This window comes from Panthera tigris, chromosome C1 (assembly GCF_018350195.1).
Source record: "Panthera tigris isolate Pti1 chromosome C1, P.tigris_Pti1_mat1.1, whole genome shotgun sequence".
In the NCBI taxonomy this organism is placed as follows: Eukaryota; Metazoa; Chordata; class Mammalia; order Carnivora; family Felidae; genus Panthera; species Panthera tigris.
In genome coordinates, this window is record NC_056667.1 from 97,624,238 (window position 1) to 97,647,265 (window position 23,028).

At 45.0% G+C, this 23,028-nt stretch overlaps 1 long non-coding RNA gene and 1 other non-coding gene across 2 annotated transcripts in view; both read left to right on the forward strand.

Annotated features, from left to right (window-relative positions):
• LOC122240747 overlaps window positions 1-18,803 on the forward strand; it is a 34,157-nt gene extending 15,354 nt beyond the window's left edge. The window contains exons 2-3 of the long non-coding RNA XR_006220483.1: window positions 13,956-14,084; window positions 17,984-18,803. This is a non-coding gene — a long non-coding RNA (uncharacterized LOC122240747). The remainder of the gene's footprint in view (window positions 1-13,955; window positions 14,085-17,983) is intronic.
• Window positions 18,804-22,468: 3,665 nt separating this feature from the next.
• Window positions 22,469-22,575, forward strand: LOC122241632. Its single transcript, XR_006221873.1, has one exon. It is a non-coding gene; the product is annotated as a U6 spliceosomal RNA (small nuclear RNA).
• Window positions 22,576-23,028: the final 453 nt, after the last annotated feature.

Sequence of the window (23,028 nt, forward strand, 5' to 3'; positions counted from 1 at the left end):
AAATCATAACCTGAGCTAAAATTAAAAGAGTTGGACACTTGACCGACTGAGCCACCCAGGCACCCCATGTGTTCCTATATATTATTGTTATAAGTCTTTTGTCAGATATACATATTAGAAATTTTTCTTCTAGTCTGTGTCTTGCTTTTCATTTTCTTCACAGTGTCTTTTGATGAACAAAGGTTTTAAATTTTGCTAAAATTTCGCTTCCAGTTTTTGTCTTTTATGGTTACTGTTTTCTGGGTCCTGTCTAAGAAACCTAAATATTGTAAATATTTCTTTCTATCTTGTCCTCCAAAAGCTTTGCAGCTTTTGCTTTACACTTAGGTATATCCATATATAATTAATTTTTGCATATAGGTTCTTTTTTCGGATGTGGAAAGGCAATTTTTCCAGCATCATTAAAAAAAAAAAAAACACCTTTCCATTCACCATTCATTTGCTTTGACACCTTGGTAAAATACTGACTATAAAGTATGGGTCTATTTTTTGACTCTGTTTATTCCATTGATCTATTTGTTTATCTTCATGCCATTTCCACATTGTCTTGATTATAATAAGTCTTGAAATCAGGTAGAATAAGTTCTCCATGTCTGTTCTTTTTCAAGAATGTTTTGGCTATCTAATGTCTCCATATAAATTTTATAACCAGCTTGTAAGTTTCTACAAAGAAATTTTTAAGGACTTTGGATATATAGATCAATTGAGAAAAACTGACATCTTAAAAATATTGACTCTTCCCAGATATGAACATGGTATATATCTCCATTTACTTAGATCTTCATTACTTTCTTTCAGCAGTGTATATTCTACATAGGTTTTCAGATTTATCCCTGAGTATATATTATGTTTTTGATGCCACTGTGAATCAAATTTCAAAAATTTCATTTTCCATTTGCTTTCCAGCCACACAGAAGAAATACAACAGATTTTTATATATTGGCCTTATTAGTTATCAATTGTTGTATAACAGATTGCCCCCAAATTTAGCATATTGAAAAAACAAGCACTGTTTCTGAGGGTCAGAAATCCAGGAGTGACCTAGTTGAGTAATTATGGCTCAGAATCTATCATGAGTTACGGTCAACTCTTGGCTAAGGCTACAGTCATCCAAAGGTTCAACTGGGGCTGGATGATTTTCTAAGGTCACTCAAGTGGCTCTTGGCAGGAAGTGTCAGTTCCTTACCACATAGGCCTCTGTATAAAATTGTGTATGACATGGCAGTTGAATTTCCCCTGAGTGAATGATCTGAGAGAGCAAGAGAATATCCTATCACTTCTGCCACGTGTCATTGGTCACACAGACAAACCTTTGTGCAACATGCAAGGGGAACTACATGGGATGTGAATACCAGGAAGTGCAGCTCATCATGCAGGACCCATCTTGGACTCTGCCTACCACAGTCTGTCCTCTAGTCCCTGATAACCCATCTGTCTTACACATACAAAATACACTCATCCCTTCCCCAGGCGCACAAAAGTTTCATCCCATTATAGCATTAGCTCCAAGTTCAGAATCTGATCTTCTGAAGCAGATCCAGGTTCTTGGATGTAATTCCCTTAAATACAGCTTCATGAGCATAATTCCTCTCAATCTGTAGACCTGTGAATGATGGAACCAAGTTGGCTGTCTCTTGTCCTTACAACATACAATGTTGGCACAGCAGAGGATAGCCTGTATAGACACTCCTGTTCAAAAAGGGGGAAAGTGAGGCACAAAGGAGACACTGGTTCATAGTCATCCTGAAATCTAGCCAGACAAATGTTGTAAGTTTCTTGATTAGGACTCAGCACTATGCCTGCCTGGAAATGACTTTCCATAGTTTTTGGTTCTGTTCTCTGGGCTCTTAGTCCTCCTTTGGAATCATCCTTCTCTTTTTGTGGAACTTACCATGTGTTTGCAGCTGAGTGGTTTTCTCAGCCTGTTTCTTGTTTGTAGAAGTTTGGGGGTTCAAAGGCTTCTTTTTTATTTTATACTATTTTTGTCACTTTCAGTTCAACCTGGCAGTATTTCTGGTCATAAAATTCTCTCAAACTTTGTGGTCCTCCTGTGAATCTCATTGAGGTTTGCTCCATTCAACAAATCCACACCTACAAATCTCTTTGAGATAAATCCTCTCTACTTTGGACTTCTGCTAAGATGGATGAGGGACAAAGCCCGTAAGCTTCTGAGGATCCATATTATTTTATTTATAGGTGCTGTGAGGCAAATCTTTAAACTCTTTAGAGGGCCTTTTGTCTGTCTGAATGTAACCCTGAAGATCCACCTTTTAACTTTCTGAGGTCTTAACAAAGGATTTTACAGACATATTCTTGGCTTTACCTTTGGAACATTGTTTCCTGAGCGTGTCCTGGATTTGATCTTTGCGTGGGAGCAATTTCTTAAGTTTACTATTGTTTCCCATTTGGGGAGCCTCAGAATCTTCAGAATCAGCAATTCCCATCTTCTTTTGGTTTAACAGTCCTTCCTTTAGCTCATCTGTCACCTCTCACATTTTAACATGAGCAGTAACAAGAAGCCAATGGCACCTTCAACACTGTGGCTGGAAAGCTTCTTAGCTAAATTCCCCTTCATATGACTGCAGGAGAGAGTGCTGCTAAACTTTCTGCCACGAATAACAAGGATCCCCCCTGTCTCAAGCTTCCAACAAGATTTTCCTCATTTTCCTTTAACACCTTACCAGCTACCTCCTCAAAGTGTGTTCAAGGTAACTTAGGCTTTCAGTACTGCTCTCCTTACGTCCTTACAACCATTCCAGCTCTGCCCATTGAGTGGTTTCCACACCGCTCCTACATCTTATGTTTTTATTATGGTAGCACTTCATTTCCAGGTACCAATATTTGCACCAGTTCAACCACTAGAAGGTGCGTATTTTTAGGGCTTCTTGGGGGGCAGTGGAATACACCAAAGGATGGTAATTGAGAAGTGCCTTGGCATACACTGATTCTTTCAGTGGAATGGTCATCTGGGTTCATCTTGAGACCCTGAATAGTTGGAGTTGGATGTGTAAAACTCTAGGGACGTAGGGCTGAGTTAATGATGAACACATATGGAAGGATCTAGATCGGTAGTAAATGTTTAAGAAAATACACACACACACACACACACACACACACACACACAGAAAATCAAGACTGGACTCATTTTACAGGTGAGGAAGCTGTGATTCAGAAGGATAAAGAGACTTGCCTAAGGTCACGTGGCCAATTAGTGGTGGAGAAGGGAGTAAATCCATTTCTTCCAACTCTTTATTCAATGCACATTCCAGGTACCATATAGCTTTAGGTTTCTATTGTGTTCATGCCTTGAAGAAAGCATTTCCTATCTGAGAATTCTCAGTGGCAGTGGGTGAGAAGAAAACAAAGGGAAGAATCTTAGGGTTTTCTGCTGAAACATTCGTTGTTTTTTATGCTCTGCAGTAATCCAGCTAACTAATGTTTGGATGACTACTGCTGTTCATGGGAACCTTTCCCTTGGGATTCTGAAGATATGAGGACTTTATTATGACCAATTCAGAGATGAAAGGGTGGAAGATTACCTCTGGCTTCTCTCGTCTTTGCTTTTGTTTCATGAGTAATGAAGCAGGGATCTTTGAAGACGCTTTTCATTTTCTTAGTTACTTTTTTCTTTGGAAACAAAGTTTTCAGCACACCTTTAAAAAAACCTAGATTTTGAAGAGTTTGGTTTACCTGCTTCTATGAGTGGTCATGAGTGTAAATCAGCCAATGAACTCTTCTCATGTCCTGATGCATATTTACAAATGTCTACTGAACTTTAGGACCCTGGCCCACAGATACCTCCAACTCAACATGTTTTTCTTTTTTAATGTTTTTTTTTTTTTTTACATTTATTTATTTTTGAGAGACAGAGAGAGACAGAGGATGAGCAGGGGAGGGGCAGAGAGAGAGGGAGACACAGAATCCGAAGCAGGCTCCAGGCTCTGAGGTGTCAGCACAGAGCCCAACGCGGGGCTTAAACCCACGAACCACGGAATCATGACCTGACCCGAAGTTGGACGCCCAACCGACTGAGCCACCCAGGTGCCCCTAACTCAACATGTTCTTAACTCATTGCCTTTCTCTCTCAATCTACTCAGCCTCCTATATTTTAAAAAATCTTAAAGACCTTATTAGTCAGACAACATGGAAACTTTGGATTTTTCCATTTTCCTCAAACCAAATTCTTTAGAATCTTCCCCAGAAAATATTTCTTGAATATGTCCTTTTCTTTACATCCACACTGTTGCTGCCTACTTTAAGTCCCCATTCATCCATTCATCTATGGATGGCATTTATTGCCTGCCTACACTATGTATGCCAGGCATTGTGTTCTGTGCTGGGATACAACGCGAATAGGACGTGGTATCCACAGGGATTTATCTGTATGTGGGGTTGGGGAAGGAGACAAAAACGAGTGATAGTAAAATGTGGTATGTTGTACATTTATCATTTCTCTGCTAGCTATTACAGTAGATCTTGATCTTTCTCTTTATTCTCTCCCTCCCAATCCATTGTCTTCCTTGCTATCAGAATGACCTTTCTAATATACAATTCGATCATGATCAGTATTATCTTTGTCTCTTTGTTACCTAAAAAAGTGAAGACCATAGCCCTTAGTCTGTTGTTGTTCCTTCACAGGCTGGCCTAAACCTGCTTATCTTCCTCTGTATCCCTTTGTGTTCTTGCTTTGAACCCTACACTTTAGCCACATTAGACTAGTAGGAGGTCTCCAAACACTGCTCAGGTAGGCTCACACTTCTGTGTCTTTTTTTTTTCTTCCCCCTATTTCTCTTGCCTTGAATGCCCTTCAGTCTCATTCATCACCTGGCTAGTTCTGACTCATCTTCAAATTCTTACTCACTGTTTAAGACTCACCTTCCTCAGCTTCCCTGCCCTGAGGCAGAATTAGTTACAAACCCCTTTTCAGATGCCACTATTGTAGAATTTATTTCACTGCGTTGTAGTTAATTCATAGTTTCGATACTGAGTTCCCTCCCAGCACCTAGCACAGTGCTAAATATGTATTTGTTGAATGATTGAAAAAAAAGGATAAAATATTAAAAAAAAATGCAGTATACCATTGTAAAGGGTGTTTTGATTTTTATGGGTAATATATTGTGAAAAAGTAAACAGACTCCCAAGGGCCTGGCCAGGGTAATCAAAATTCCTGCATTTGGAAATCAAAAGAAGTTTCCACGTCTGTTTTTCATCCCTTCTTTCATGTAAAGTTTGGGGATATGAGTTGGGACATCTATTGGGTTATCCTGAGTTTCCAAGATGTAAGATGGAACTAAATGACCTCAGGGTTTCCATCAGAGAAGTAAGTGGTGGCGCGAGAGAGAGCATTCCTCAGGGGTGCTGGAGGTCAGGAGAAAGTCCCACTTTCACTTCTGCCATGTGATGGAAGCTCTTTCACAATCCGCCTTATGGTTCTGGTGGTGTGAGGTGTGTGTGGATGTGTGTGTGGCAATACTTGGAGATGCTTTAAAACCTTAGACATGAGATGACCCAGACGTGATTCACCAATCATTGTCAGTGCATCTTCCCCTACAGCTTTATGAGTAAGTGGCAAGATATCTGGGCCTCAGTGCTTTTTTCCTACCAAACCCTGCCTTGACAATGCAAACAGGATGCTTCAGAGGAGAATCTGCCCCATATTCAATTGGATAAAGATTTCTCATACATTTGGGAAAGCTCACTCAGAAAATCTTCAGCCCCTATTGCAGATGAATCCCCAGAATTTCATTTCATGGAATGTCCACTATTTCAAAACATCTCCCACAGGGAATCCTACCAATGGATAGAAAGTCTCCAGGAGGTTACAGATAAGGGATAAAACTTTTTCCTTTTTTTTTTTTTAAGCTAAATTTCCAAAAACGAAACCACATGATTCCTAGACCTGGTTTAGGTTTGCGTGTTTTCGGGCTCCTAGAATGTTGGAGCTGGAAGGGAGTTGAGGGAACATCTGGTTCAGCCCCCCTCCACTCTACAAATGGTGTCAGAGGTGAATAGCTTTTTAAGGTCACATAGCTTGTCGGGCTGGAGCTGGGACAAGGACTCAGGTCTCTAAACCCTCAGCCAGGGATCTTTCCTCCCTATCAGTTTAACTACAGGCAGGTACCTGTATGAGATGTGTGGGGATGTTGTAAATAATAGATATAGGACTTGAAACATTTTGAGTCTGGACAGTTTCAATGCTTTCCTGAGACCTGAACTAGATCTCAGAGGCAGGCCTCCCTGCGAGGGGCATGCACTGTCAGCCCTCTTCTTGGACCTGCTCTTAGAGGAGACAAGGACGTTGATGATGGATCAATATTTAACTCAGATTATGGGGACAAGTTAATTCAGTGAATGTATCTGGTATCTGCTCTGTCCTCCCATTATGATCGGGAATCTGTAGCCCATCTTCAGCCTTCACCTCCTCAGCCTCCTGTCCTGCTCTTTTTCTATCCAGGTCAGTCCCAGGCCTACCCAGGGCCCCTTTGCTTTGCTTCTATGGGACTCTTCTACCGAGTCCAGGAGAACCCTTGTATTGTTGAGAACAAGCTCCTCCCTCACCTTTTCTTAAAGCCTTCTTTCTGCCTCCTTATCACAGCAGAAAGTGGCCTTTTCCCCGGATAATGTTCCCACAACTTTCTCCAACAGAGACCTTCCTCTTCCCACTAGGAATGGCTCATAGAGTGAAGAGAGTGAAGTGAGTGTGCTCTTTCATTTTCCTCCAAATTATGCGCATTAGTCATCCTCTGGTCCTTGCTATCTATTATTTAAAAAATCATTACTGAATCACCAAAGCTTCCTCAAGGAATCTAGTTCTTCCCAATCCTTTCTTCTTTCTTTAAACCTTCTGCAATATTTCTGCTTCTTCAGTCTTTGTAGATGGCTCCGTGTCCTTCCTTCAGAGATGACTGAGTCTTTTCTTCCTTCCCATCTCAAAATTTCTGTGTGTCTTTCCCCATAGTTTTGTTCTTCCTTGCTTTTTCGGAGGAAGAAGTCAAGACTTGAAGGCTAGCTTTCTCATGGATTCTTGCTGTGTCTGCTCTAGGACCTCAAGACCCCCATCTCTGAATTGCATCTCCTGGTGTTTTGTTTTTGTTTTTTTCCCACTGGATTTAACCTTTCCTTCCCCATTTGTATCAGAATGATTCCCAGTATTTCACAGGTGTGATTTCTTGGGTCCTTTTCCAAAGAGTGCTGTCCAGTTAGTGCTGTATCCCCAGTGCCTAAATAAAAATTTTTGGGTCTGGTGCCCAGAATCTGCATTTTGACAGATGCCAAGGTAGTTCTTAAGGACAACAAATTTTGAAACTAGAATCATGTGCAAGCATCCCTTATCAAAGATACCCATCCTGAGGTACCTGGGTGGCTCAGTTAGTTTAAGTGTCATACTCTTGATTTCAGCTCAGGTCATGATCTCATGGTTTGTGGGATTGAGCCCTGTCTCGGGCTCTGTGCTAACAGCGTGGAGTCTGCTTGGTATTCTTTCTCTCCTCTCTCTCTGTCTCTTCCCCACTCACATGCATGTGCGAATGCTCCCTTTCTCTCTCTCTCTCTCTCTCCCTCTCAAAATAAATAAATAAACATTAAAAAAAAAAACACCATACCCATTCTGTGTTAGATCCGTATTGCTGTGTAGGAAAATTATCCTAAATTTAGTGGCTTACAGCAGCATTGCTTATCTCACAGTTTTCTGTAGGTTAGGACTCAGGATGTGGCTTAGCTGAGCCTTGTGCTTTGAAGTCTCTCAGAGGCTGCAGAGTGTTGGCTGGGGCTGCTGTCCACATCAAGACTCAGTCATGGAAGTATCTGCTTCAAGAGCATTTGTGTCATTGTTAACAGCACTCAGTTCCTCAAGGACTGTTGGCCTCAGGGCCTTAGTTCCTTGCTGGCTGTTGGCTGAAGGTCATTCTCAGATTCTTGCCATGTGGGTCTCTCCACGGGTGGCTTGTAACATGGCAGCTTGCTTTGTCAGAGTAAGCAAACTGAGAAAAGCCAGGGGAAGACAGAGTGCAAGTAAAACAAAATCATAGGCTTCTGTATCTTAATCTCAGACAAGACATCCCCTCGCTTTTCCTGCATTCTGGTTGTTAGAAGTGAATCACCGGTCCAGCCCATATACACAGGGATGGGATTAAACAGGGGTGAGTATCAGTAGGAGGGATTTGGGGGAGCCTTTTAGAAGCTGACTACCATATACCCCAACCCTAAATCCTTTTCCTTAAATCTGCTGCTACCCATTTAGGATGGCAATCTATTTTTCTCCTTATATTTACCACTCAGCTTCTCAAGGGAGGGCTCTAAATTGGTGAACCCATTTTCCGGCCACATACTCACTCCTTAACATATTCCATGGTGGCTTCCATTCTTGCCACTCTACACAGCTGTTCTCTTGAAGGTTCTAAGAGAACTCCTGAGAGCCGAGTCCTTTTCTTCTCCTCCTCTGTCAGAGCCTCTCTTCAGCATCTGATTGCTCCTTTTTCTCTTAAGATTCCCTCTTTTTTGGCTTCCACGATACTCTACTTTCCTGGGTTCTCAAGCTTTTCTGCGTGTTTCTTCTCTGTTTATTCCTCTACTGCCCCCACCCCTAATTCTGATCAATTACTACAGTGTGCTAGATGTGGTATCTTATATTTGATAGGACCTATTATTTGAGAGAGACTGAAGAAGTTTTGGGGCCAGCTCACGATTCATGTGGGCACAGAGAAATGACCGATTCATTAAGCCTGTTTGGAGAGACAGCATAAGAAAAACTGCAGTTGTTTTAAAAATGCATGCTCTCACCTGTCACAGTCATGAGGACCCTAAGGAGACATAGTGACTGAATGCAATGTGGTCCCAGCTAGGACCCTGGAATAGAAAAAAGACATTTGGTTAAAAATGAAGGAAACCCGATAAAGTATGCACTTTTGTTAACAATAATTGATCAGTATTGCTTCATTAATTGTGATACATGTGCCACACTACTGTAAGATGTTAAAGCGAGGTACTTGGGGCGCCTGGGTGGCTCAGTCGGTTGGGCGTCCGACTTCAACTCAGGTCACGATCTTGCGGTCCGTGAGTTCGAGCCCTGCGTCGGGCTCTGGGCTGATGGCTCCGAGCCTGGAGCCTGCTTCTGATTCTGTGTCTCCCTCTCTCTCTGCCCCTCCCCCATTCATGCTCTGTCTCTCTCTGTCTCAAAAATAAATAAATGTTAAAAAAAATTAAAAAAAAAAATAAAGTGAGGTACTTGGGTGTCAGATATATGCGAACTCTGTGCTCTCTTCACCATTTTTCTGTAAATCTTAAAAGTATTGTAAAATACAGCATTTATTTAAAATTTTTTTTAAACGTTTATGCATTTTTGAGAGACAGAGACAGAGCATGAGCAGGGAAGGGGCAGAGAGAGGAGGAGACACAGAATCCAAAGCAGGCTCCAGGCTCCCAGCTGTCAGCACAGAGCCCGACACGGGGCTCGAGCTCACAAACCACGAGATCCTGACCAGAGCCGAAGCTGGACGCTCAACCGACTGAGCCACCCAGGCACCCCTACAACATTTATTTTTTATTTATTTATTTATTTTTTTATCAGCAAAGAAAAGTTTATTAATAGAAAAAAAATATTGACAGTTGGAAAGAAAAATAAGAGGAGGACTTGTGTGAGATTCATTTGTTGATAAGGAGACAACATTTATTTTTAAAAATGCACCCCCTCAAGCTCCATTCTTCCCACAGGAAGGTCACACTAGTGTTATGTACATTTACCTTCGTGTCTCGTGTCTCCACAAGATTCGGCCCTCAGCTTTGTGCTCACCTTTCCACCTCTTTAGAAGTGAGCCCAGGGCCCTGCACATTCTACATTGTTGTTGAATGAACGAGCAAGCAAATGTGTGATTGGGAAAGACCCAAGTGAGCTCTTGGACGGGCTGTTCTGTCAGGACGTAATTAACCCAGATGAAGCCCCAGGGAATGGGAACATTTCACTGGCCTTTGTCTTCAGTTCATTCGGTTCGACCAAACCTCCGAAGTGGCATGTCCCCACTTTCTTCTTCAAATTACAGGTTCTGCTCTGTTTTTATCTCCGTCACATCCTCTTCTCTCCCTTCTTTTTTCTATTGTTGTTTCTCCTACCACAGTTCCCTTTCCACTCATTTTGACCCAAGCAATGGTTGTTCTTCCTAGTGAGTTGTGGTCTAGTGGGAAGTTTCTTGAGCGTCAGTGACGAGCTTGGGCTGAAGGAGCACAGAGACGTTTGGTTCTGGATGTGTGCCACCCAGGTAACCACAGATCCTAGACGGGAAAGCTTCGTGCCACTTCCCGTGGAATTTGTCAGAACGGATTTGTTTTGACTGGCACTGAACCATTCGACTTAATTTTCAAATTTCAAAAAAACAATGAATGTAAATTGGAACAATTATTTTGGTTTCTGAACTACCTTCAGGTTTAGTGTTTGCTCATGGACAGGCTGATCAAACAGAGAAAAAAGTCTCCCTTAATGGTCACTCACAGAGCTCCCGGCTCTAATTCATAATAATCATAACAAACCTTTGCATACTTAAAAATATTTGCCTCCTCCCCCTTGCCCTCCCCTTCCCCTCGCCCTCCCCTTCCCTCTCTTCCTTCCCTCCTCCTTTACCTCTAGATATATAGCTTGCTTATTCTTACACTTGGATTTCCCTGGGCCTTGCACAATGTCCTTTTTTTGTTCTTTTTTCATGTTTCAAAAATAACATGCCATCCTCTGTAAAGGAAGCCAGGGCTATTGGCTGGTCCTCAAAAAAGATGGATGGGAGTCAGCTGATTTCTATTGGTTTTAATCAGCTGTTCGGAGTTTAAGTCTGGGATGTGACATGAGAATAAATGCAGTTAATGAGACCACAAAGTTTTGGCCTCAGCAGCACAATTTTCTGATCCTCTGACCTGACTGGTTATAGATTACAATTAAAAATGCCTTGTAATTTTACAGTGTTTCGTGCTCTTCACAGAAGTTTATTTTATCTGGTTCTCATACCCTTAAGCCGCCATGGTTCTTTGTAGAGTTATAATTCTCAGGTTTGCAGACCAGCATGGCACTGGGTGGGGAGCATGTCTGCAGGGTACTGGAAGTTGGGAGAGACTAAGCTTGGGGTGAATTCCCTTGGACTGTGTTTTGGAGTGGTGAAGGCTTAGTAAGCCCAGAAGGGAATTTCTGGTCCTTTGTGGAGGCAGGGACTGTGTTTGTCCTGTTAATACTGTATCCCCAGTGCCTAGAATAGCACATGGCATAAGGTAGGCATCCAGGGAAAGTTGGCTCAGTATCTCCTTCCCTTGGTGGAGATGAGAGAAGGAAGCTAAAATGGACAGAATGGTGATTCACTCCCATCACCTGTGTCCCAAAATAGAGATTTCAATCAACAGTCTCGGGGAGGTTGTGGTTCCCAAATTGTTCCTATTTGTACGGGAGGATGAGCCTAGCTCTTTTTCCACTTCCCTTCTTGTGTCTGACAGGGAGGATGAGTTGTTAATTAGGTTAGTCACAGTTCAGAACACTGAGCAATATTTACTCATGGGTAGGACTTTGAGGACAATGGGCTGGTGTGTTTACCAACCCGCACAGGTTTGTGGGAGCTCATCTCTTTGGCCTTCTACAGCTGGCCAGAAGGTGGTAAGACCCTTCAGCCATGAAATTGGGGCAGTGTGTCAACTTATTAGGGGTTGTCCAATGGAGTTTCAGGCCCAAACCCAGTTAGATGTTTAGATAGAGGTATGTTGACCACGTATGTGCTATTTTCCCTCGTGCTCCTGTCTCTCTTAGGAACACACAGGAAGGAGGGCTGGCTGAGCCAAAGCAGGTCTTGAGAACCGCTGGACCCGTTGTCAGGACCGTAATAAGAGCCCCTACGTCACCCAGATCCACGTGTAGACGATCTTACTGTCCATTCTCCCTATTCCTTTTTTTTTTTTTTTTTTTTACCTCCATCTCCAGGCTTGTCTGCAGTAGCTCTTGGAAAAAGGAGCATCGCATTAGTTTCCTGTGATTGCTGTTAACAAATTATCACAAAGTTGGTGGATTAACAACAGAAATGTATTCTCTCACAGTTCTGGAAGCCAAAAGTCTAACACCAAGTCAGCAGGGCGTACTTCTCCTGAGGCTCTCTCCTTGCCTGTTCCAGCTTCTGGTGGCTGCTTCATTTCTTGGCTTGTCTCTGCCTTACTCCAACCTCTTCCTCCGTCTTCTCCTAGCTTTTTCTGCTTCTGTGTGTGTCAGGTCTCCCTCCGCCTCCCTTTTATAAGGACACATATGATGGCCCTTGGCACTCACCCAGGTAATCCAGGATGGCATCTCCATCTCAAGGTCCTTAACTTAACTTACATCTGCAAAGACACCTTTTCCAATCAAGGTAACATTCTAGGTTATGGAGATGCAGACCTGGTATTTCTGGGGCCACCACTCATCCCACTATTAAGCAGTCTCCAAAATCTTGCCTTTACCTCTTTTTCCTCCTCCTTTCTCCCTTTAAAAAAGAGCCTGGTGTGTCCACAACTGAATTTCTTTGGGCAGGTTAGGCCCCCAGGTCTTGTTCTTGGGTACGGTGCTGAAAAGGACAAACAGCACCTTATTTCTTCTAGTGATTGTGACATACTCTGAATTGGAATAAAAAACACAGGACTTCCAGGCTGGTTTTACGTGACACCAACATCTGGATGAAAAGCTAAAACAAATGAAACAAACAAACAAAAAACCCAGCCAGTTAACCAGTTGCTTGTTTCCAAGCATCTAGATGTTGGGTCCTTGTATTGGGGGTAGAGGCAGTCTTGAGAAGAGGAGGAAGGTCACAGGTGGCCTGATGGCAGGATGTCAAGGGTCTGGAGTGGAGGGCACACTCTTAGGAGTGGGGGGAGATGAGAGGGAAGGCGGAGGGACTGACTACCGAGTGCAGACCCGCAGAAGTGTGTCCAAAAACTTGGGGTGGAGGCGCAATCAGAAGACAGGAGTAGCTACAAATGCCCGGATCCTGGTCCCTCCAAGCAGCCATATTAAAGATCAAAGGGAAAAAGTCCGTACATTCCAGAAGGAATCAGGCAGCCAAGCACCAGTATGAAAGCATTCTTGACTGTCATAGCCTCGAGTGCAGCGAGCGGGCTCTGTGCTCTGCCCGCAGAGTAGAGAATGCTCCTTTCGTCTTCACGGGGTCTGAGCTGTGACGGGGATATTTTCAGTACAATCAAAACAAGATGCTTGGGTGCAATGGCTCCTTTTTTTGCTTCCCTGGGGACGTTTAGGGGCCTCTGGGAATAGGAGTATGAGGGGACCATGTGTCTCTTTGGTTTCTGGCTTCTCAAGAGCAATTTAACCCATTTACATTTAGGCCTAGGCTTTTGAGACAATGACCTGGTTGACAGCTCCTTTTCTATTTGGGACTTTCCTGAGAGCTCAGGACTCCAGGATCCTGATTTGAGGGTGCTGCTGTGCTCAGTGCCTGAGCGCAGTGGGCCTGACAAAACGATGGCAGGAAAGTTGCTTGGGTCTGAGCTCCTAGGCCTTTAGCCTGGGGTGGTGATGTGCTTTCTTTTCGTCTCAAACCACAGCGGCGACTCCTCCTCCTCCGCTGCCTGGCCTGGATTTTGGATTGGCTAATGGACGCGGGCCGTGTGATTTGGCCATAGCTCAGCTGAGGCCAGACATCCATTTGGGTCCTAGGAGTCAGTGCAGTTGGCGATTAAGGGCCCAGGCTGTGAATTTAGTGATCCTGCCACTTACTAGCTGAGTGGACTCAGACCTCTGCTTCTTTCTCTGTGGGAGTGTGAGGATGCCCACCTTTCAGGCTGTTTGTGAGGATTGCATAAGAGAAATTTGGAAAGCACTAGCTCAGTGAGTGACCTACAGTAAGTGCTCAATAGATGCTGGCTATTTTTGTGGCTGTTATAAAAGCACTTCTCAGAGAACATCCATTTGCTCTCTTTCCCTCCTCTGGTCTCCCCCCACTTTCCTTTCCTAATAGGAGTCTACATCTGGGAACCAAAAACATGAGAGAGAGAGATAGAAAGAGACAGAGACACAGACAGAGATAGACAGATGATGGATGCTTCCAGAGATCCTCTCAACTTGGCTGGGAGCTTCTTTGTCCGTGGTAAGCCAGTTTTGTTATGGTCTAAGGCAATTAACAACTTAAAAAAATATGTAAATTTTAATTAATGCAAAAATTATGAACCACTATTAAGATTCCCAGGGAGGGGCACCTGGCTGACTCAGTCGGTTCAGCATCCGACTTCAGCTTAGGTCATGATCTCGCAGTTCATGAGTTTGAGCCCCATGTTGGGCTCTGTGCGGACAGCTCGGAGCCTGGAGCCTGCTTCAGATTCTGTGTCTCCCTCTCTCTCTGCCCCTCCCTCACTCATGCTCTGTCTCTGTCTCCCCAAAATAAATAAATGTTGAAAAAAATTTTAAAAAAAGATTCCCAGGTAGAGTTAAATCCAGTTGGTAGGATACTATGCCTGCGAAATCCTGCCTTTCATACAAGAAGTCATGGCAAGAAGTGCAAGTGATGGGTATAATTGTAAACAAGGCCTTTGAAGATCATTTTCAGATCAAGAATCATCACCTATAAGAAGAGTGATAAACAATGGGGCGCCTGGGTGGCTCAGTCGGTTAAGCATCCGACTCTTGGTTTCGGCTCAGGTTATGATCTCACAGTTCGTGAGTTCGAGCTGACAATACGGAGCCTGCTTGGGATTCTCTCTCTCCCTCTCTCTGCTCCTCCCCTGCTCGCTCTCTCTCTCTCTCTCTCTCTCAAAATAAATAAGTAAACTTAAAAAAATTAAAGAGAAGAATAAATAACATTTCAGACACTATAAATTTCTTTTCTTTTTTCCTCCCTGCCCCCCCCCCCTCTCTCTCTCTCCTCCCCTCTCCCTCTTGCTTGCTTGCTTGCTTGCTTGTTCTTCATGTGTGGCTCATGCCTACCTGATTTTGGAAATTCTAGTGAAAAATTCTAATGAAAAATTCTAATGCTTGGCCCATAGTAGGTGCTCAATAAAATTAGTTTGAATGAATTTCTTCCTTCCTTGGAAACATTTTTCTAAAATATTATTTTATATACCATGTAATTTTTAATATTTTTCTAATTAAATATTCTACTATAAGTGAACTTTTATCTATTTCCTTCACCACCCTCCATGTTTATACATTGAAATGGAGAAAGTGCTTTTGGGTAGCACTGGACTTGGGAGCTAGGAACTGGAAGGGACAGGGCAATATATTTTCCTCTCCCCTCGGCTTCACCACACATGTTAGCTTTATCCTGCTGTCACTGTGGAGATGCTTTCTAAGCTTTACTGGTCACATCATGGGAAAATTGGTCCCCCCCACCACTCCTGAGTCTTTACATCTTCCTTGCTCAAGCCTTTGGTCCAGACTGAGATTGGCATTTCTGAGTCCCTATTCAGAATTTCACAGAAGAGATTCAGACTGGCCCAGGTTAGGTCAGGGGCTCATCCCTGAACACTTGGCTGTGGCCAGGGCCACATGGCATAGACATAGCTGCCAGAAGTTCGTTCTTCCCACCCTGCATGTGGCTGGCAACAAACTACACACAGTGTTAGGAAGACACATTTTGACTGAATTTGGTATGAGATGAAAGTTTTTGAGCAGTAAGCTACATGTGAGGAAGGTTAATCCAGTAGTAATGTCAGGAATGATCTCAGTGGTGAGAAGAATGATTTACTAGGCATTCTTCTAGCAGGATGGGGGAAGGGAATTGGAAGGCATTGGGGCCTTCAAGAGTTCTCTGGTAATAGATTGCAATGGCCATGGAAGAGCTGCTTTTTCTACAACTGTAGCCTAGGAGATGACACAGAAGCAGGTTGCGGTAAGGGGAAGAGAGGGGCAGACTAGGGAGGACTTTTTGAGGAAGGGGAGAGAGTTCCTGGTAGGGCTTAGGGTAAGCAATGTGCTCAGCCTTGGGCCTGGACCTCCTTTTCATTGGGGCGCCCACAGAGGGCCTGGAGGAAGCATGTGCTCCTGGAGACTGACAGAACCTGGCTCGTAAGCAGATCTCATGGCCCCTGACATACTGTGAGGCCTGCCAAGCTTCACCTCTGTTGGAAGGCATTTCTCCTGGGGGAGGGCAGGTAAGCAGTGAGTCACTGACAGGGCAGCCCAGTAACACAGCTTGAATAAAACGTGAGAGAAGCTCTTGACTCATCCTGGCTGCTGTTGTCTGCTGAGTGTGTTGGTATAGACATAAACACACGGATGTACACAAGCCCCCATACCCTCTCACACGGGAGGGCAGGTCCACAGGGGGTCAAGAGGTGACTCAGAAGGTAGCAACACAGATAACCTGCTGACTCACAGTTTTACACTCCTCAGCTCCCTCCTCCAACAGGGCCTGGGTTTGAAGGACAGGTGACTCACAGACTGACCCTTTCCTCTCTGGTCTGGTTTTTCTCAGTGCTACCCTTAGTTCTCCTGATCACCCCAACCTCTAGGGCATCCCTGGTGTGGAGGCCAATCCAGCCACGTCAGGTCCTCAGCCCCCTCATTCACTTGCTCACTGGGATTTCTGTTCCCTCAGCCTTTCCATTTCTCATCATTCAGTCAGTCAGCAAGTATTTAATCAGAGTCCACGATGTGCCAGCTCCATGCTGGGTGCTGGGGATCCAGCCGTGCACAAGAAATGACCCCTGCCTCAGGGAGCTATGACCTCCTTAGGGGGGTTGTCCTGACTCACTTTCTGTGGAAGTTGGTCCAGTCAGGAAAGAGATACCTCTTCAAACGCCCCTGTCTCCATAGCTCCATGGAGCTCTTGCTTCTGGGTGGTGACTGGTGGGATCTCTAGTCTGGCCCAAGTGGCTGAATCCTTTCCCATGTACCTACTTCATATTTCTTGCCATCTGAAGAGAGTGATTCCTCTTCCTTCCATCAAATGTGTAGCAATTTGGGACTCTTTTGTAGGCAAAAGGCCTACAATGTGTACAGAACCACCCCACACACACTAGCCCCTAGCCCTGCTCCTAGACCCTTGGCCACTGCCCATGGTCTTGCCCTGGGAGCAGCACTTGCTTCATTGACTGAGCCTTAAGGTTTTGCATGTATTTGATAATCACAATGACTCTATGAGAAAGACTATTTGTCATCAGTTCATAGTATCATCATCATTGTCTTTCATCCCAAGAAACTTAGGCTAAGAGAGGTGAAATCCCATTGATCACACAGCTTATGAAGAGACACTCCTGGTCTGCCCAGAACCCATTGCTGTCAATGCTCACACGTATCGGACAAAGAAAATGAAGGACTGAGGAGATTCCATAACTCCTGGAATGGTAGTAGGCCTGGGACTTGAACCCAGGCCTCCTTTCTGTCTGGTGCTCTTTCTCTGACATCACCTTTCAGCACTCTGACCAAGATTTACAGGAAGCTCTAAAGTCTGTGCAGTAGGGCATGAACTACAATGTAACTTTCATCCGTGCAAGTCTACACAGATGGCCTCCTCCTTCCTCAGACCTCCCCTCCCCCAGTGACGTCTTGCTTTCCACCCAGGTCCCCTTGGGGCCCATCCTTCCCCACACTTTATTTATGTTGTCTTTTATTGTAAAGATCCTCGGTGTAAGTTACTTTCCAACAATGGCATTCGAGAGTGGAAAGTTGAACCATAAGTTTGGCTGGAAGAGCAAGCATTCTGTTCATCTGCAGACGTCCTCTTTCTCTCTCTTTTGGCACTCATGACTGTTTTTTTTTTTTTCTTTTGTGGAAGAACCTGTGTTTGGCAGCATAGGCCTGTCAGCATCCTTGTAAACTACAGCTTCTCTTAGTGAAAGGCCTTGCATAGTGGGTGCTTAGCTTTCTTTCACGGGCTCTGAGGACTCTCCTTCTGGGAAGATCCGCAGTTCCCTTCCATTCTGCCTTGAGGTGGCAGGTGCTGCAGGCAGGCTTCGTTCCTGAACCTACTCTGAATCCCGACCTGAGCACTTGAACGGCAGTGAGACTTTGGAAAAGATACTCAACAGCTTTGAATCTTGATTTCCTCAGCTGTAAGACGGGCATATTGAGGAACATGCAAGGAAAGGAGAATGAAGGCATCTCACAGGCAAGATGGTCCAGATGCCCCCTGGAAGAGGCATCTTCATCTTCAACAGATTGAGGACAGTTGGCTGCCATTCACTGCTTGCGAAGGTAAAAAGGCTTAAACTTCAGGTAAACCCCACAGTGATCTCTTTGGTACCCACATATTTATGACATAATCGTTCTCTTGCTGGTCTCTGTGTGTTTTTCTCCAGTGACGTGGTGGGAGACAGTTTGGGGGTGCTGTTACCTGTCTGTGGGGAGAAGTAGGCCAGAATGGGGGGAAGTGTGGCTGGAGGGCCCTGGTCCTTCCCCAGATGCCATTTGCCGGTGGTCCTGAGACTTTGGGCAGGACATTATCTTCAGTTTTTTCCTCTATAAAGTGACAGGAAGCCTGAACCCTTTGTCGGAGTGATGAGCAATGAAACGAGATAGCCTTTGGAGCATTTTGTGCAGTGCCTAGTATGGAGTGAATGCTGCGGATCAAATTGGCATAATTTTGGAGGGTCCTTGTTTCAAGGGTATTTTTATTTTGTTTATGAGGCAACATCTTCTTGTAGGAACCTCCCCAAAGAAGTGATTCCCCCTCAAGTTATTCCTTGAAGGTCCCCCTGAAATGTTTCCAGTTGGCTGGGCCATGTTTCTGATTTCGGAAATAGAGGCTCTTCTCAGCAAGAGGGTCCCTGTGCGTGAGGACCCTGGCCTATGTAAGCAAGCATTGCTTGTTGTCAGTCCCCTCCACTTTTTCTGGAGCTTGAGGATTCATAATCTTGACCTTGATATGACCTTGCAGCACAGAATTTGGTCCATGGTGTGTTGCTCATTCTGGACCCCACCTGGGATTGGGGGAGAGAATAGGGTTTATTTTCAAAGTGCCCCATACCCTTGTACATGCTGTTTCCTCTGCCTGGAACAGTTTTTGTCTTCTCATCTCTTCTGGTAAATGCCTAGCCATCATTTAGGAGGGGTGTGTGTGTGTGTGTGTGTGTGTGTGTGTGTGTGTTTGTACAAACTTCTCTGGGCCATCCTCAGTGAATTCCATGGCTCTCTTCTCTGCGTACCCATAATGCTCCTCTCACACCGCTATGACGCACCTGTTGTGCGCTGTGCACAGAGGCCCTGCCTGCTATCCGCTTTCTGTCTCACCTGTACCCGCATTTTATACTCGAGTCTTACTGTGTTCCCTATAGTTTTACAAAGTGCGGGGCCTCCTCTCAGTTCTGTGACAGCATTGTGTGCCCCTCCCCTGTGTCCCACCCCCGTGTGGTGAGCCCCTGCTCATCGTTGGGAGTCTGTTGAACACCCCCTGCTCCAAAAAGATGTCCCTGAGCACCCACATCTGGGTGGCCCTCCTGTGGGCTTCAAGGACACCTTGTCATGGTCCCTGTCACACACACTGCTGGACGGTGTCACACGTCCCTGCTGGACGGTGCGCATCTCAGGGGAAGGGGCCATATATCTTGTTCCTTATTGTATCTCTGAACCAGCCCAGGCATGTAGTAGTTGCTCATCGGATTAAACCATCACATCCATTTTCATTGCGAGGAGGGAGCTTGTCTTCATTATCTTCATGTCTGCAGTGGTTAGCACAGGCCTGGCTCACGAGAGTGCCTCATCAAGGCTGGCTTACGGCATCGACTCTGAGGCCCTGTTGCAGTGAGCTCCAAAGCTCCTTCTTCCTGGATAATCAGATTTCTCTTTTAGCATCAGAGCACTAAGAAGCCGGAAGGGGTCCCTGAGGCCCATCTCCTCACAGAAAGTTCCAGCTCCGTCCCCTCTCCCTGGCAGGTGGTCCTGTAATACCTTCCCTCCCTCCTCAGCACTTCCACTCGCCCCCCGCCCAACACCTAGCTGAGTGGTTATTGGCAATTCATGTAATGTTTCTGGGCCTTTCTTCAGGCTTAGACTCACTCTGGTTGTACTTAAGAACATGAATTGGCGTTGTCCAATGTTAGCAAATGTTCGCCCAGAGCTGGATGTTGCAGACCTGTCTCTGTCCCCTTCATCTGATCAATATGTTGAGCACCCAGGTCAATGGGAGTCACCCCGTGAGTTCCTGGCCCATTTATTAAAAATGTGGAACAGTTTAAGTTCTTGCTGCCTTGACTGGAAGTCGTTGAGCACATGTTGTTTCCAGCAGGCTCTGGGGCTAGGAGGTCAAGTTTCAGATGCGATTAATTCAGTGTAAAGGTGAGCCTGCCAGGCCTGGAATAAAGAAGAACTGACAGCTGATTTACGATGTGGCTTTTAAACAAATCACCCCTAAAACCCAACTCGTTTCATTATGGAAGGGGCTCAATTTGTATTAAAGTGTCATCCTTGGCCCCTGTAGTCAGCAGCTGGTGGAAAGAAATGGGATTTCAGCGATTCCAGAAAGTGTCTCCACAATGTTTGGCAAAAGCAATGCTGGTGCTCAGGTCCCTCTTACATTTACTTAATGACAAAACATACTGTTGGCACCTGGGAGCGTGTGGTGACTGAACAAAAATAGCTCTGGGAGGCCCCGTCCTTGTCCTCGGGGCTGAGGGTGATCCAGGATGTGCGAAGGCCCCCACGCAAGCTGCCTTTTTGCACTGGTTGACCTGCTGTGGTTTCTGTCCCCAGAATGGGGAACAGGGATAGCGACAGGTCCAGAGAGGAAGCTGCTCTCTGCTTTTGGGAAGCATTGCCTGTCTGGGAGCGTCCATAGGACACTTTCACTAATTAACGCATTTCAGCTCACTGCGTCCCATGCAGGAAATAGAAAGCCTGCATTAGTGTCCAGGAAATAGAGAATGTGACTAAACCTTCTCCTAATTCTGGCGCTGACTTCCAGGTATTTCAGTGTTTAATGACACACCATCTTGTTTCTCTTTGCCCTTCCTGTTCCAAAGATGACACGGAACATTTTGGCGCCGTTCAGGAGCGCTGGGCTCAGGTGGAGCCCCGAGGGTGGCGGTGTAAAGAGAGGCTCTCGCAATAGCGACTTGCATTTTCATGGCTTTTGGTCTTCCTGTCCCCGTCCCAATAACAATGACTAAGCGGCAGAGAAGGTGGAGTCATTTCTGAATCCCAGACAGGCCGCCCCGGGGGGCTCCTCGTTAGTGGTCAGTCCAGCAGTGGCTGGCGGGCACGGAGAGCGAGCCATCTGTGTGTACGTAAGAGGGCAAAACTTGGAGCAAGAGGCCCTGAAAAGGGATTGTGACCGTGGAAGGAAACCCCACCGTGACGTGGGTGCCAATTTAGCTGGACAGGGCTGGGTACCAAGCACGTTCACGTCCTGGGTTTCCAGGCTGAGCTCGGCAATCTGTTGGGCCCGAGGCGGATGTGAAATAGAAGATTGCTCCTGGGATGGGAAGCCCTCTCTCTGGGTGCTTGCACACAAAACGTCTGGGAGCATCTGGAACCATGAGCCAGAGATGCCAGCTTCTCTTGGCTGGGCAAGTGGCTTCCCGGACTTTGGAACTGCAGTCCATAAAAGGAGAATTTATGAACAAACAAGGAAACCGATCTCTCTTCTGCAACATTAAAAAATATTCTCAATGTGAAGTCTTTATTGCTGCCTTTTTTTTTTTCTCGTAACCCAGTCCAATTCAGTGAATACACTATAGTTCCAAATTTCTGTCACCTACCACCTCACCTGCTGAGCCCCTCCAGCAAGGTCTTTGTGTTTCTTGTTTTACATGCATCACATAAGGCCCAGTGTTTGGGGGTATTTATACTTAGATCTATGTCCTTGGTATGGCTTCATGGAAAGAATTTGAACTTTGGGGCCAGACAGATCCAAATTTAAATCCAAATCCGACTTTTCAATGGTTGTGTGAGCTTGAAAAATCAACTTAACTTTTCCTAGCCTGGTTTTCCTTGTATGTAAAATAGAGACAGTTCCTATTTCAGGGTGCAGTGGGGATTACGTGGGGCAATGCATTATAATTCCAATGTAGGAGGAGGCCTGGGGGAGGGCAGGCTTTATACTCTATGTTGGTAACCATCTCTCCACCAAGCCTGTTTGCAGTTTGCTTAAAGGAACACTGTATTATGTTTATTTCTGTATCTCTCTCAACACTCAACCCATGCTTTGTATATACTGTTACTCCAATAAATAGTGAATGAACTAATTTTATTTTGAAGTCAAAGTGGTGCGAGGAAGGGATTCAAGGGCAGTGAAAGGGACATCTGACTGGGCCAGAGCCTCCCTACTCAAGGTGTAGTGCATGGGTCACCAGACAACTAATAAAAATGCAGAATCTTGGGGTGCCTGGGTGGCTCAGTTGGTTAAACAGCAGGACTCTTGATTTTGGCTCAGGTCGTGATCTCACAGTGGATGAGATCAAGCCCAGAGTCGGGCTTTGTGTTGACGGTGCAGAGCCTGCTTGGGATTGTCTCTCTCCTTCTCTCCCTCTGCCCCTTCCCTGCTCACTCTCTCTCTCTCTCAAAATAAATAAGTAAACATTAAAAAATACAGAATCTCTTGTGCTCGTTTCAGCAGCACATATACTAAAACTGGAACGATACAGAGAAGATTAGCGTGGCCCTTGCACAAAGATGACACACAAATTCGTGAAGCTTCCATATTTTTTCAATAATAACCAAGTTATGGAAAGAGCCTAAATGTCCATCAACTGATGAATGGATAAAGAAGATGTGGTTTATATATACAATGGAATACTACTTGGCAATGAGAAAGGATGAAATCTTGCCATTTGCAGCAATGTGGATGGAACTGGAGGCTATTATGCCAAGTGAAAGAAGTCAGTCAGAGAAAGACAGATATATGTTTTCACTCATACGTGGAACTTGAGAAACTTAACAGAAGACCATGGGGGAAGGGAAGGGGGAAAAATAGTTACAGAGAGGCAGGGAGGCAAACTATAAGAGACTCTTAAATACAGGGAACAATCTGAGGGTTGGTGGGGGGGCGTGGGGAAGAGGAGAAAATGGGTGATGGGCATTGAGAAGGGCACTTGTTGGGAGGAGCACAGGGTGTTGTATGTAAGCGATGAATCACGGGAATCCACCCCAAAACCAAGAGC